Source organism: Psammomys obesus, unplaced genomic scaffold (genome assembly GCF_907164565.1).
Source record: "Psammomys obesus unplaced genomic scaffold, mPsaObe1.curated_primary_1811, whole genome shotgun sequence".
Lineage (NCBI taxonomy): Eukaryota > Metazoa > Chordata > Mammalia > Rodentia > Muridae > Psammomys > Psammomys obesus.
In genome coordinates this window covers 6,846,975-6,863,008 of record NW_026585609.1, presented here as the reverse complement: position 1 = coordinate 6,863,008, position 16,034 = coordinate 6,846,975, and the positions used below count along the sequence as shown (strand labels likewise).

Here is a 16,034-nt window from a genome sequence, read left to right as displayed (position 1 = left end):
ATCCCCTGGCCTCTCTTGTACCCTGACATCCCCAACAGTCCACAGCCTCCACATGTCATATGTTTGACTACCCACCTTCCTCAAAACCTCTTTTCTCCCTGTCATTTCATGACCTGGACCCGCACTCACACCCATATATATGGACATACATACATTAAAAGCTAAGACCCACATAGGAGAGAGAACATGTGGTTCTTATCTTTCTGAGTCTGGGTTAACTCACTTAATAATTTCCAGATGCATCTATTTTCCTACAAATTTCATATTTTCATTTTTCTTTATGGCTGAATAAAATTCCATTTAAGCCTCAAACAGGGGCTGGAGATACGGCTCAATGGGTAGAGTACATGCCACGTCAGCCTGACTACCTTGGATCAGATCCCCAGGGAAATCACTAGAAGCTTGGGGGCCAGGTATATGCAGCTGGGTACAAGAGACCCTGTCTCCACACGCGGAAGGTGAGGGCTGACACAGGTGGACATGTGCACACATGCATGCATGTACACACACAGAGACAGGAAGACAGACAGAGACAAACCGAGACTGACAGGGACAGGGACAGAGACAGAAAGAGAAAGCCCCAGACAAGTATGGTGGTGCACACCTGTATTTATAAGCAAGACTGTCTCCAAATAAAACTGGAAGAAAAAAAGAAATTCCCAAGGAATTCTAATAGCTTCAGACAGTGTGTTGAACCAGTGAAGTAGAATAAGATTTTTCTCAATACCTGTTTATCCATCATGTCCTGTGTTGAATTCATTAACCTTCTGACTCAAAACATTAGCCTCAGGTGTCTCAAAGGCTCTGCAGGTCCACATATAATAGCAAAACACAAAATAAATCCCTTCCCATGTAACAGCTTTTTATTTCTTTGAAATGTCTGAGAATAAGAACTTTAAAATGTCACAATAACCATTTAAAACTGAACTGAAAATTGTGTTTTTTCAGACTGGAGACATGGCTCAGAGGTTAGGAGCACTGGCTACTCTTCCAAAGGTGCTGAGTTCAATTCCCAGCAACACAGTGGCTCACAACCCTCTATAAGAGATCAGGTAGCCTTTTCTAGCATGCAGGTGTGCATGCAGACAGAACATTGTGTACTAAATAGACGGACAGATTTTTTTTAAAAAGAATCTAAAGTTTCTCCAACCACCACCCAAGATTTTTAGTAGCTAATTCTCTATATGGAAAGATTTTATTTAGCTTACTCACCTAATATATTCTAGTTTGTCTTTTCTAGTAAGATTGATATGATAAATATTCTCTAAAAAGTTTTTTCTCTTTAGAAAATACAGCCAAAGGGCAATGTTCCAGTCACCCAAAATGAATACAACTTGCTACAGCCCATAACTGTTTGTACATTCAGTCCCAGGGATCTGACACCCAGGCAAAACACTCATACACATAAAATAAATAAAAATTTAAAGATGAATTATGGAATAGGAAAGGGTAAATTGTGGTGAAGAACAGGAAGGCAAGGTAGAGTAGGGAAAATGGTAAGGATAAACAACACTAAAGACTTTTTTTTAAGTCATATGGAAACCTACTTCTTCAGAAGTTCCTAAAATATATCTATACATATACATTAAAAGAGTCAAAATGAAGTTACCTTACAGCAGGACAGCAATGCCCCTACCAAACACCATAAGGCTAACAAAGAAAGAGCCTGGTCCCAGAAATTAATTACTTCCTCTGAAGTTGATTAAGCAGTGAGGTCTCTAATGACCCCCACAAACATTATAAGCTATTGCCAGATCCTGGTTACTTTCCAGAACCTGATGATTAGACCCTATTGCTGAAGACACTACATACTCAAGTCCTAGAACATGAAGAAATCAAGCTGGTACTCACCTGGAACCTTCATCCCTATACTGCCTAGCTTTCACGGTGGTAAAAGGTACACCGTGCATGCTACCAGAGGAGAAACATAACCATCGATCTTACCCAGGTATAAACCCTGGGCTACAGTAACAATGCTATGCTAACAAAACATGACAGCTGGTGCAAAGTAAGTGAACTTTCTGTCCCAGTGTGCTTGCTATTCTGGTTTGGATCTCTGTATACCCTTTTAGCAAAAAATGCTGTGCTGAGCTACTTTTGCTTTGGTCATGTGTTCTTTTGCACAACAATGAAATTATTCTTTGTTTCTAACAGTCTCCTAATCAAGTAGTATGAAATTGGCAACTTAACCTCTGATTTTCTTAACCAGTATTAGAACAGCCTGCCAATTTCCAAATCAAATTACACTGGGTGTCTGGTAAGACTGAAAGTGGTAATCAGCATGGAAGAATTAACATATTGATCTTCCAATCTATCATTAGACAGGGTCTCTTCGTCTTCTCATTTATTCAGGTCTCTTCTTTGACGTAAGCCTCTCCTTTGCAGTTTCCAGCACAGAGATCTGCATGTTTCAGTTATAGTTATGCTTAAGCATTCCATGTTTTACTATAAATTATACTGTATAACATTTTAATTTCCAGTTGTTCCTTGCTCCTGCGTGTGTGCATGCATAGTGAGGAATAGTTGGGTGCATAGGTGCCACAGCACAAATGCATAGGGTAGGCCACAGGACAACTTAGTTAAGAGTCCTCCCCTTCCATCCTTACTGTCCAGCTGTCAATGACTTGTATCCAGATTTGTGCAGCAGGTGCCTTACCCAATCTCAACAGCCCTGTAACTGCTTTACATTCAATCTCTACCCTGTGATCTTGCTCAACTAACTTATTAGTTCTAGTAACCACTTGTAGTGTTTTTTTAAGGTTTGTTTTTATTTATGTGTCTGTGTATGTGCATGTGTGCACAACTGTTCACGGAGTCTAGAAGAGGACATTAGAATCCTTAGAGCTAGAATTACAAACATAGATTCTAGGAAAGAATTCTCGTCTTCTGCATCCAGAGCAACAACTCTTAATCACTGAGCCACCTCTCCTTCCTTGAACTTTTTTTAAATAGTAATTATGCTTATAAATAGAGATAATTTTCCCCAAACTGTACTTCTTCCTTTTTCCTCTTCCCTCAAGTTTCTTGTAGAAAAGGCACCCTGTGCAAGACAGGGTTCGGTTAGTGCTGATCTTTCTCCTACTACAATGTATTAATGATTAAAATCTGTTCTTACAATGTTAACATGTGGCTTTATCTTTGATAGAACATAATTGTATGCAATTATTATAATACTGAAACTAAAGGGTGAATTTTACTATGTATAAATTATGTCTCCATTAAAATTTTAATTTTATTTACTACAATTTATTCACTTTGTATCCCAGCTGTAGCTCCCTCTCCAGTCCTCTTCCATTCCCACTCTCCCACCCTCTTCTCCTCCCTTGCCCCTTCCCCAGTCCACTGATAGGCTAGGGTCAGATGGAAGGGGAGGAAGACCTCCCCTATCAGATCTCATCAGGACTGGCTGCACTATCTTCCCCTGTTAAGGTTGCCCTGCCCAGGGGGAGGTGATCAAAGAGCCAGCCACTGAGTTCATGTCAGAGACAATCCCTGCTACTCTTACTAGGGGACCCAGTTGGACACTGAGCTGCCATGGGCTACATCTGTGCAGGGGGTCTAGATTATCTCCATGCATGGTCCTTGGTTGGAGTATCAGTCTCAGAAAAGAGCCCTGGGCCTAGATTTTTTTGGTTCTGTTGCTCTCTTTGTGGAGCTCCAGTCCCCTCTAGGTCTTTCCATCTCCCCCTTCCTTCATAAGATTCCATGCACACTGCCCAAAGTTTGGCTATGAGGCTCAGCATCTGCTTTGATACCCTGCTGGGTAGAGTCTTTCAGAGGCCCTCTGTGGTAGGCTCCTGTCTTGTTCCTTCTTCTCACCCTCTTCCAATGTCTACCCCGTTTGCCTTTCTGAATCCAGATTGAGCATCTTACCCAGGGTCCTCCTTGATTAGCTTCTTTAGGTACGCAGATTTTAGTATAATTATCCTATATTATATGTCTAGTGTCCACTTATAAGTGAGTATATATACCATGTGTGTCTTTCTGCTTCTGGGATACCTCACTTAGGATTATCTTTTCCAGTTCCCACCATCTGCCTGCAAATTTCATGATTTCCTTGTTTTTAATTGCTGAGTAGTATTCCACTGTGTAAATGTACCACAATTTCTGTATCCATTCCTCAATTGAGGGACATCTAGGTTGTTTCCAGATCCTGGCTATTATGAATAAAGCTGCTATGAACATGGTTGAGCAAATGTCCTTGTTGTATACTTGAGCATAGTTTGGATATATGCCCAGGAGTGGTATAGCTGGATCTTGAGGTAGCACTATTCCTAATTGTCTGAGAAAGCGCCAGATTGATTTCCAAAGTAGATTTACAAGTTTATATTCCCACCAGCAATGGAAGAGGGTTCCCTTTTCTCCATATCCTTTCCAGCATGTGTTGTCACTTAAGTTTTTGATCTTAGGCATTCTGACGGGTATAAGGTGAAATCTCGGGGTCATTTTGATTTGCATTTCTCTGATGACTAAGGATGATGAGCATTTCTTTAAGTGTTTCTCTGCCATTTGATATTCCTCTATTGAGAATTCTGTTTAGCTCTGTATCCATTTTTAATTGGGTTGATTTGTTAGTGTCTAATTTCTTGAGTTCTTTATATATTTTGGATATTAGCCCTCTGTCAGATGTAGGGCTGGTGAAGATATTTTCCCAATCCGTAGGCTGCTGTTTTGTTCTACTAACAGTGTTCTTTGCATTACAGAAGTGTTCCAGTTTCATGAGGTCCCAGTTATTAACTGTTGATCTTAGAGGCTAAGCTGCTGGTGTTCTGTTCAGGAAGCTGTCTCCTGTGCCAATGGATTCAAGGCTCTGCCCCACTTTTTCTTCTAACAGGTTTCACGTGTCTGGTTTGATGTTGATGTCTTTGATCCACTTGGACTTTAGTTTTGTGCATCTATTTACATTTTTCTGCATGTGGACGTCCAGTTAGACTGGCACCATTTGGTGAAGATGCTGGCTTTTGTTCATTGTACAGTTTTGGCATCTTTGTCAAAAATCAGGTTTCCATAAGTGTGTGGGTTTATTTCTGGGTCTTCTATTTGATCCCAATGACCCACCAGCCTGTTTCTGGTACTGTTTCTATGCCAGTACCATGCAATTTTTATTACTGTTGCTCTATAGTACAGCTTGAGATCAGAGATGGAGATACCTCCAGAAGATCTTTTATTGTACAAGATTGCTTTAGCGATTCTGGGTTTCTTGTTACTCCCCATGAAGTTGAGAATTCTTCTTCTAAGGTCTGTGAAGTTTTGTGTTGGTAATTTGATAGGAACTGCATTGAATCTGTAGATTGCTTTTGGTAAGATGGCCATTTTTACTATGTTAATCCTGCCAAGCCATGAGCATTCCATTAAAATTTTTAAAATATGTTTAAAAAAATTTTAAACCACCAGCAATGATTCCCCTTATCAATAAGTTAGATCAAAAACAGTCAAGGAGTCACATGATCATCTAAAATGTTGAAAAGTCATAAGCACTGCTTTCAGAATTTTTGATTCTAGACACAACTAAAAGCATACACCTTTCTCAGAGACAAGCAATGACCAGCAATCTGACCACACCATGTTTCTGTATGGCTCCATAAGCTAAGAATGATCTCTATATCTTTTTTTAAGAATCGAAAAAACAAACTCCAGAAAGGAAAGATAAAAAATAAAAAATAAAAAAATCCATTTAACAAGGACCAAATGTGGCCTGCCAAAACTACAGTATTTACTATTTGAGCCTTTACAGAAAACATCTGCTACCCCTCTCTAAGCCCTGTTACTCAAAGTGTGGTCCTTGAGGCAACAAGCTCAGGAAAATCTCAAGCTCCACTTAGGAACAGAATCACTAACAAGAGAAAAAAACAAAGTGTATCTTTCTTGATGATGCTCTATCAGACACTGCACAGTCAGTACATTACATGAAGAAATTTTTATGGCACTCTAAAAAACACTAAGGAATATTTCCAGGTGCCTATAAAGCAACTGGCAATTGATCATTACTTGATCAATTCAGAAAAAAACACCAATTAAATCTTCATATGTGACTCAACTTATGAATCCCAAATTACATGACAGTCCAACATCAAAATAAAGTATTTAAAATCACCCTTCCAGATAATTTGGTATCACACGCCAATATCGAGAAAAACAATGATAAAGACACACAATTTTCTCATTAGTATCTATTTCACTCAAGCCCTCATTTTGCTGGGTGGGGGTGCCCTGAATTTTCACATCACAAGCTTTTTATCAGCACCTCTGAGAAAAGCTTGTGACCAGACTAAAAGTCCTGCCACAAGCCAAGTGTTTAATTAAGAGAGGAGGTACATGTGCTAACTATGCAAACATTATAGAATGCTTTTCTTTAGGAATAAAAATGAGAGGAACTTTACATTTATATTTAACATAATTATAAATACTACAAAATATCAAAGCCAGTCTGTGATCAAAAGGTTTGCATCAACACAAATTTCTCCCATACTGGAAGCATTCATCAATATGGTTAATAATATATACCTGAGTAGGGAGGGTGGGATTGGGACGGAATGAGGGAGCGGGATACAGCTGGGAGATAGAGTTAATAAAATGTAACTAATAATAAAAATAAACTCAAAAAAAAAAAAAAAAATATATATATATATATATATATACCTGAGTCTAGGATCTGCCCCCTCTCCTACCTTCACCCTTTGTCCCTGAGATCTGACAAATTCTACTGATTTATTTCTTAAATCAGTGGTTCTCAACCTTTCTAATGCTGTGACCACTTAATACAGTTCCTTGTGTTGTTGTGATCCCAACCATAAAATTATTTTTGTTGCTACTTCATAAGTCTAATTTTGCTACTATTAAGAATAATGTAAATATCTAGTATGCAGAATATCCGATATGAAACCCCTGTGAAAGGGTTAGTCAACACCCCCACACACGGCCCGTCACAACCCATAGGCTCAGAACCACTATCTTAAATGAAATACTCATTATGTACGATAATATACTTTCTATTCCAATCTTAACCCTGTTTTAATTCCAGGGTTAAAAACTTTGAGATTAATGGAATAAGGTTTGAAAGGTATGCTCTTCCTATATTAAACTAAGTGGCTAAAAGCAATTACTGTTCTTTCAGAAGTCCTGGGTTCCATTCCCAACTCCTACATGTTGCCTCACAAAATCCAGTTGCAGGAAATCGGAATCCCTCTTCTGAATTCTGCTGGCATCAGAAACACATGGTGCACATACACAGATGCAGGCACAACACTCATACTCATAAAAATAAACATTTTAAAGGGAAAAATAAATAAATCTTTTTTTTTTTCTTTTCGTATTTTAGAAATAGGCAGTATAGGGATGGGCTTCTAGGATGGAAAAGCATCCCACTACAAGACCTCAGGGCACCAGGAGCACAGGAACAGTGTCGAGATCACACCTCGCTCTCACCCAGGCACTTAAGACTGGAGATCAGCTCCTTGGGAGGGATTCATCATCTTATTTTGAACTCAGAAGTGAAAGCTAATTGGTGGGCACAGATTAAGAAGTAAATTTGTTTTGCAGTGAACCTCTCTTAGGAGCTATGGATACCTAGAACTACTATTACACAGAATTAATTCTGCAAGGATTTTTATCAACACATTCAAAAGTAATATTAGGGAAACACTCGGCAGGTTTTGATAAATTATCTCCCCCAGTTTCTCAAAAGCCAGGCCACAGTCTTATGCAGAAGAACCTCTTTTCGTCAGCAATTATTCAGTTTTGGATTATGCAGCCTACTTGTCCCCTTATTTTGGCCTCTATGGCTTCTACTCTGGCTTTGAATTATAATGTAAACATATTTAATCGATACTAAAGAATTAAGGATGTGTGGTTACTGCCCTACTTTGTAACAGAAATCATGAAATCTAATACCAGGTTGTTATAAGCTGTTAATTAGTGTCCATATGAATATAATTTCACTGCTGTGTCTGGCCTGATAATCATTTGTAATGCTTTTTGAAAAATAATTTTAAATGGAGTAAAGGACAGAAGAAAGGCTTCATTTCAACTAGAGGGAGTTCAAGTAACCACATACAGAGCTTTTAAGACATCAAAAACTGTTATACCAAAAAAGTAAAAAGCATCTCAAACTGATAAATTAGACACAAGCTACTTTATACAAATGTATAAAGTAGCATTTTTATAAACATGTTTTTTCTATGATTAGGTAAGGATAAAATAATTTTTTTTTCAAAATCTTCATAAATCCTAAGTTTGGTATATGCATTTGATCTGAATCCACCTTTTAAAATAAAAAAATTAATTTTTCATTGCAATAAATCTAAACTGAAGAGAGAAATGTTGACCCTTTACAAGATATAATTACAAAAAACAGTTAACATACCAGAATTGAGCTACAGAAACCAAGTGAACCAGATCTATATTAAGTCACAATTCATTTCAAGATCCTTAAGTTACTTATCTATAAAAGCCATTAACATACACACTAGGAAGAATTTTAAATATAGTGAGCGATCTATTATAATGATAATGTAGGCAAACTCAAACTGCATGCACACCCAAGTTTTATATGTTTTACTGCTCTTAAGAATACATAAAATCCAACTACCTTAATAGGCAACATACAGGCAGTATGTTGGCGGTACACTGGTTAAGCACAGCTGCCTTCCAATATACAAGATGTAAAAGTCAGAATGCTAGCTCTAGTAATTTGGTAACAAGTTAACCAGGAGAACTACTACTCTTTTACTTGATTTGTACAAATAGACAAAATATATAAATACCTCTTTCAGCATATAGCTAGAGTATCAAGGGGTGATCTGCAGAGACCAAACAGAGTATAAAGACATAACTTGATCAACTGGATGAACAACCCTAGGATTTTCTGATCTCAGAAACTAAAGGGCTTCTATGCTGGTGGCAAATCGAAGATGAAAACAAACCCTGGAACACACACAAGCTTGTGTTAAGATTCCTGCACAAGCACTGACTCTAGGAACTGAGCAGAACAATTTGCCCACCAGCAGAGAAAGCAAAGCTCCTCTGTCTTGGCTTAACCCATTCAAAAGGAGGTAAATGAAAGACTCGCCAAATGCTGTGCAGCCACAGAGCACCCTCACAAAGGTTGAGGGAGTGCATCTATCAGATAGAGTATAGGAACCCCAACTCCAGAGAGTCAGGCAGAAATCATGCTTGGACTTAGGAGGTTGAGGCAGGAGAATGGCCATAGTTCAAGACCAAACTTGTACTACAATACAAGACCTTGTATTCCCAGGAGGATCATGAGGTTTAAGAGTAGCCTGGACCACAGAATAAGACCTGACTCAAACAAACAAACCAAGCTGAATGTCTCATTCTTTAGAAACACAAAATGTCCTTCTTCCTAAGAATACAATTTAAAGCATGAGTTAGGGTTGGGAATGTAGCTCCGGGTGGAGTGTTTACCTAGCACTGCAGAGGCCCCAGTTTCAATTTGGCAAATTGGCAGCAAAAAAGCAAATAAAAACAAAAGGGTCATAGAAAGAAAGCTTTCATTAAAAAACAAAGCTCTGAAAATATTATGCTATATATAAAGTCATTTAGTACCACAAATGTTCCATTTCAATATTCCCTTAATGAAAATGGACTTTAAATATGGAACAAAGAAAAAAAATTGACAATTCACACAGGAGGCAGGGGCAAGTAGAACTCTGAGCAGGAGGCCAGCAGGCCAGCCAGAGTTACATAGCTGAGACAAACAAACAAAGGCAATTAAAATTCATTAACTTGAGGCAAAACTATGAACATCACTTTTCATTAAAAAAAAAAAAAAAAAAACTGGTTGAGGGAAAAGACATTTTCAGGAAAAAAGTTCTATCCTAATACTTGAGAACATATATATATATATATATATATATATATATATATATATATATATATACTCACACACTACCCCAATGGCCTAGATTCATATCCCAGACGCAGACAGAACTTATAATAATATAATAATATTTCCTGACACAACTAATAATTTTCCTAACATAGTACTCCTTAATTTTTAGGTACTAACAACATATTTATTTATCTATTTATTTATTGTAAAAGTCAGTGAAGGGAGACTTAGGGGTTGTTTTACAGGCAAAAAAAAAAGAATTTAAAAATATTACACATGTACAAAAATATAAACACATTATTTTTACAATGCATATGGCTAATAAAAATGTTAATCCACTTCCAAATAAATATTAATTTAATTAAAAAATAAAAAACAGAAACCATAAATACAAATCCCTTGGCTACATTTTCCATTCTGCAAACAAACAAACAAAAAGATTCCTTTTACATTTTAAAATATTTGGAGGGAGGGGGGTTTAAGCAGGTTTTAAAGGCAAAATTGCTCCGAAAAAGAAAGACCCAGTATAAGACATGTAATAATAACAGTAGAGTCAACTTTTTAAGGATCTGTTCTGTAGGAACAATTCTAAACTCTTGGCATCATAGTCCAAAGCTTTCTCAACTACTCTGAGGCTCTCACAACAGCTTGAACTATGCAATGAGACCGGAGCTCACAGGAGAAGAAAGATGTGAAAGTAGTTTTGGGGGTGGGGAAGAACTTGAGGGGAGAAAGAAGGGGTACAGAAGAGAGCATGGGTAGAGAAGACAACAAAAAAAGAAAAAAGGACAATATGTACCTGTATGGAATTGTGAAAGTACAAACAATTTGTAAAATACATATATAAATAATTAATAATCATGAGTTTAAAAGGTGTGGAAGCCCACCCTTCTAAGTATAGCACACCTAAGTTGCTGACTTAAATATACACATGTGAAATAAAATGTTCTGATAATTCAGAATGCTTTCATAAAATGCCTACATTTGTAGTAAGACAGAGGGTCAGTCTGTAGCCCAGGCTAGCTTGGAACTCATTCATGTAATGTAACCTGGGGTAGCCTAAAATCAAGGTAATACACCTGCCTCAGCCTCCTAAATACTAGGATTATAGGTGTATACCATCATGACTCACGATCTTAAAATGTCTCTTTTAAAAGTTGATGTCATAATTGAGAGGAGCTTGTGGACAAGGTCTTGGGTTCAATCTCCATAATGTGTACACAGAGAGAGAGAGACAAAGAGACAGAGAGAAGAGACAGATGTAAAGAATCATTATTTTACAGATGAGGAAATTGGTCCAAAGCCTTTACCCACTGAGCCATCTTACCAGGCCCGGGCTATCATTGTTAATTACTGGCTATAACTGTTAATTCACATAAGACAATGCTAAAATTTACATTTCCTCGAAAATCCTTTATATTCTTAACAAGGAAAACTAATAGAACGTATTAACGAGAATACATTGTATGAATACTATTAAGTTATAAAGTTCAGCCATTCAAAGCACACTATCAAACAATTCCGTGTGATAAGAACTAGTTTAGTCATCTTAACACACCAATGCAGTAAATATTCTAAACATCATCTATGATAATCAATTTCCCTAGCAGATGTATGCATTAGGTCACTTTTTTATGACCCTGCCCCTTGGGTTTTTTGAGACATAATCTTACTAGATAGCTCAGGTTTGGCCTTGAACTTGCTATGCAGCCCAGGTTTGCCTCTAATTCCAGATCCTCCTACCTCCACCTCCTGAGTGTTTACATAAGCATTTTAAGTGAACTTTTAGTGTTATTAATGTTACACTTAACAATGAATATTTTAAAATGTATCTTTAAAACTTGCACCATTCAGCTGGCTAAGGCAGGAGGGTCTCAAGTTCACTGACCACACACAGGGTGAATTCACACTGAATCACTACTGTTTAACATGGAAAATAATAGTGATTTGGAATCAAGCAGAAACATTCTAAGAATTCCCGTGAGACTTGCACCTGAACAGGTTCTCAGTATCACGACGGTCAGTATAGGTCAGTTAGCCCTGTGGGACTCAGAATGCGCTTTGCTTTTTAACTGTACAGGAATGCCCTTTATGCCCTATAAAAGGACAACACTGCATCCTGGAACAATTTTCCTAAGACACATACTTTCTTATTCCTCGGCAGAATTCTACACTATGAGACAGTATTAAAAGTGGCGGCAGGGAAAGGGGTGGGGAGAACCAGACTAATACAGGTCCAATTTAGAAAACTCTTCTTCCAGGCTAGGCAATGAACTGCTCATACAAAGCGCTCCAGACACTGCACCAGTCCCCAGTGTTCAACAACCACAGTTACACGTTGATGTCAGAAAGTTCAGTTTGAATCTCAAAACCCAGGATCCTGGAATCTGAAAAAGTCTACTTTTCCTCAGCACTGTCTTCATGCACTTTATCTGAAAAATAAAATTCATGTTTCCCCTAGAAAATAAATCTGGACGTCATCTCTTCTGTTTGACAAGTGGTAAACTCCCTGTAATTGGCTTACTAAAACCACAATCTGTGACACAAATATAAGATTAATAATACTGAGCGATAGAATTTTCATGAATTTAAAATATAATTATAAATATTTCCTTATAATACTAATTATCAAATGTTTACCATTTAGATGAATTGTATTTGGTCCCAATTACATGTATTTATAGATTTTGTGTGTGTGCGTGTGTGTGCGTGTGTGCGTGCACGAACATGTGCATGAATATGTGGAGGTCAGAGAACAGCTTGTGGGAACTGGCTTTCTCCTTGTAGTATGACAGTCCTAGGACTCAGACTACTCGGGCTCTCAGCCTTGGCGACAGGTACCTTCACCCAGTGAGCCATCTCACTAGCCACAAATCATGTCTGAAGAGCCATGAGTCAAAGTAACTTAGCAAAAGTAAAAGAATTTTCTAGAACTGTTCAAGGAGAGGAGGAAAAGGTAAAGTTATGCCCCATCCCATTACCCACAGACATCAGAAATAATGAAAAAATATCTCACTAAGTGTTAGAGCCTCAGGAAAAGAATGTGTATATTTTCACCAAATCACATTTAGAAGCTAAATGATACAATTTCTACCTTCAAAATATATTAGTATTGATTCTTACAGTGATATATAAGCTAAGTCATTGGTAAATGTACACATTCAATACCAATTAGGCAAACAGATAAATGAAAACCTCTAATGTACATTTTATAATATGACAAGCCTATTAGAAAAGCAGTAAAGCTTGTTTAAGGAATGAAATGAGAATAACTTCCACTCATGAAATTATTAGCTCAGAGTTGAGAAGTGTATGTGTGCATGTATGTGCATGCATGGACGTGCCACCACACAACTATAATCCCATGTAGAAATGAGCAAGTACTATACTAGAACTGTGGTATTCAAGCTGTCAAGCCATGGATTGGAATAATCAACCCAGTAAGAGCTCTCACTGGCCTTCTAATTCCTTTAATACTATCCTTTCCATCTCCAAATACACACAACATAGTAAGCACTCTATGAAGAAAAAATTCTCTCCCAAGCTTTCTGTCCTTACACAATATATTCTTTAAACTATGCCCTCTTTCTTCCCAAATGAACGAAAAGATGGAGAGGTCTGAAACATACTAACCATTAAACAGCTAATTTCTGTTATCAGCCTTTTAATGGTAACAAGCTTGTCAAGAAGAAAAAGCGGGGTGGGGATTTTGGAACAAGCACTTCTAATCCTGGCTCTCAGAAGGGTGGAGCAGAAGGATTACAAATGCCAGGTCAGCCTGAGCTACACCGTGAAACTCTTGAGAAATCCCTGCCAGAAAGAGGGAGAGGGGAAGAGGATGGGAGAGGGGAAAGAGAGAAATGCCTTCTCACCGCAGTCTTCTTCCCTACTGACCAGTGAAAGCCCCAAGTGTAAAGTGATCTACAACAGCAGGACCCTCACAAACACATCAGCAGTCCACACCTACACACTATTAGCAAAACACCAGCACCGCTTTTCAAGACAATCTTCAAAGTTCTCAAGAACCAAATTCCTAACAGAACAGCTTACAGAGTCCCTAAGACTCACTCTTCTGGCTCCCAACTTACCTTCTGATGCATTATTAAGAGGCATGGCTTAGAGAATGCTAATATCACGTAAAGGCACTTGCAACCAAACGTGCCCACCAGTTTGATCCATGGCTGGGTCCTTCCACTGTGCAAATTTTAAAGGACCATCTCACTTCAACTCAACAGATGCGCCTTTGTGGTGGTTAACATTACATTTAAAGTTTAGACTTAAAATCTTGAGACCAAAGGGGGGAAAAAAAGCCTCTAATATGTAAGCTTCTCTATATCCTTTCAAGCCACTTCCCTTTTCTCCCAGTTGAAGACTATTCTTAATTGATCTTGTAAAATTTGCTGTTCTTGCAAGATAAATAGGTCATAAGACTAACTTTTGCAATCAAACGTGCTTACTCTTCTCAAAAATACAAATGCAAGACCCAAAATTGTAACTTTGTGGGTTTTGTCTTTATTAAGCCCTGGGCTGATACGGTTAGGGGCTGCATCTTGGGAACACTCTGAGGTGTAAACCTGATGCCCTGGTACCTAAATAAAAACTTCTTCTTATTAAAACTTACGATCACAGTGACTCTGAACAATCCCAGACCCATAATACCTTAATATTATTTAAAAATACACACACACACACACACACACACACACATGTTCTCTCCAGAACATCTAAACCTTAAGATTTCTCTGTCCTACTCTACTCTTTTACAGCTAAACAATTTTTTATTTTTTTTTAACAACATGACATCATCTTTAATCTACGCTGGCAAAACAGACCTAATATCAAAAGAAACCATAGAAACCTTTATCTGATTTTCTCCAAGTTCTACTTTATTACTAAAATTAACTTCCTTCTACAAGGAGGCTTAAAGCATTCTAGTATGATTTTGAAACAAAAATTTAAAAAAACTTATTAAAATATAAAAAGTATTCAGAAGATACCTTTCGATTTTAACAAAATATTAGTTAAGTCATTTCAGGCTCGTGTTCAAAGTTACCTACATTTAGCCACAACAATATCTTGAATGCAAATGTACAACAGCAAGACTGGGAGAGTACGTGGGGAGCAATGTAGGCACATTGTTCATGTTCTATGGTACAGGATTTTCAGTTTGAGTCATCTTTCTCTTTAGAAAATAACGTTTACTGCACTAGGGATATAGCACAAGGGTAGAATATCTGTCTTGCCTGAGTAAGGTCTTGGGTTCGAGGAGGTAGGGAGCAAAACCATCACTGCAAGTTCATGAAATGAATGTTTAGCTAAGTAGAAATAAGTTATTTAATATTCTTTCCAGCACAGGTATGTTAAGTAGTATATCAGACCTTAATATAAAAAGTACTGTTGCAAAATGATTGGTTATGTGGTAGTCTAAAATCAAGTATGTTTTTAAAACCTCATCTTAAGTGATCAGATACTAAATCTTATTACTTCTCTCTCAATTACTTAAAACAATGTGGAGGAAAAACCAAGGACTTTAAATATGGCTGTCCCATAACTGCTGTAAGAAATAAAACTATTTATACTGTTGGTTTTTCTTTTTTAATTTTATAAGCTTTATTAAAAAAAAAAACTTGCAAATAAAAATCATACACCAAAACTAATCAGACCCAAAGCCTATACATCTCAATGAACTCCTATACAGTTTAAATATCGATTCTGAAGCCACAGAGCTTTACATCTGCTTTTACGCTTTCACTTTACTGGGTATGTATTTATGCACTTATCCGTGAGCAAAAAAAAAAAAAAAAAAAAAAAAATCCATGGCAGCATCAGAACTAGAAAAACAATCACCTTTATAACCTTTATAGTCTTTTTCATATCTCACATCCATTACCTACATTCAGTCCTTCCTAACCCCCTAATATTTACCCTTTCTTATTTTCTTTTCTGTTAAACTGTACCTACATGTATATTTGTTTACATGTATGTGTATGTATCTGACTAGATTCATACAGAAAGAAAACATATAGTTTTTCTTTCTTTCTGAGATTGTATAACCTCACTTAATATTTTACATTCTCAGTCCACCCATTTTCCTGGAAATTTTTTAATTTCACTTTTCTTTACAGTTGAACAGTATTTGTGTGTGTGTGTGTGTGTGTGTGTGTGTGTGTGTGTGTGTGTGTGT

The 16,034-nt window shown here is 37.3% G+C and overlaps 1 protein-coding gene across 1 annotated transcript in view; it reads right to left on the bottom strand.

The window, feature by feature from the left end:
• Positions 1 to 16,034, bottom strand: part of Lrp6 (LDL receptor related protein 6) — a 123,492-nt gene that overhangs the window by 85,087 nt on the left and 22,371 nt on the right. The window lies entirely within an intron of this gene.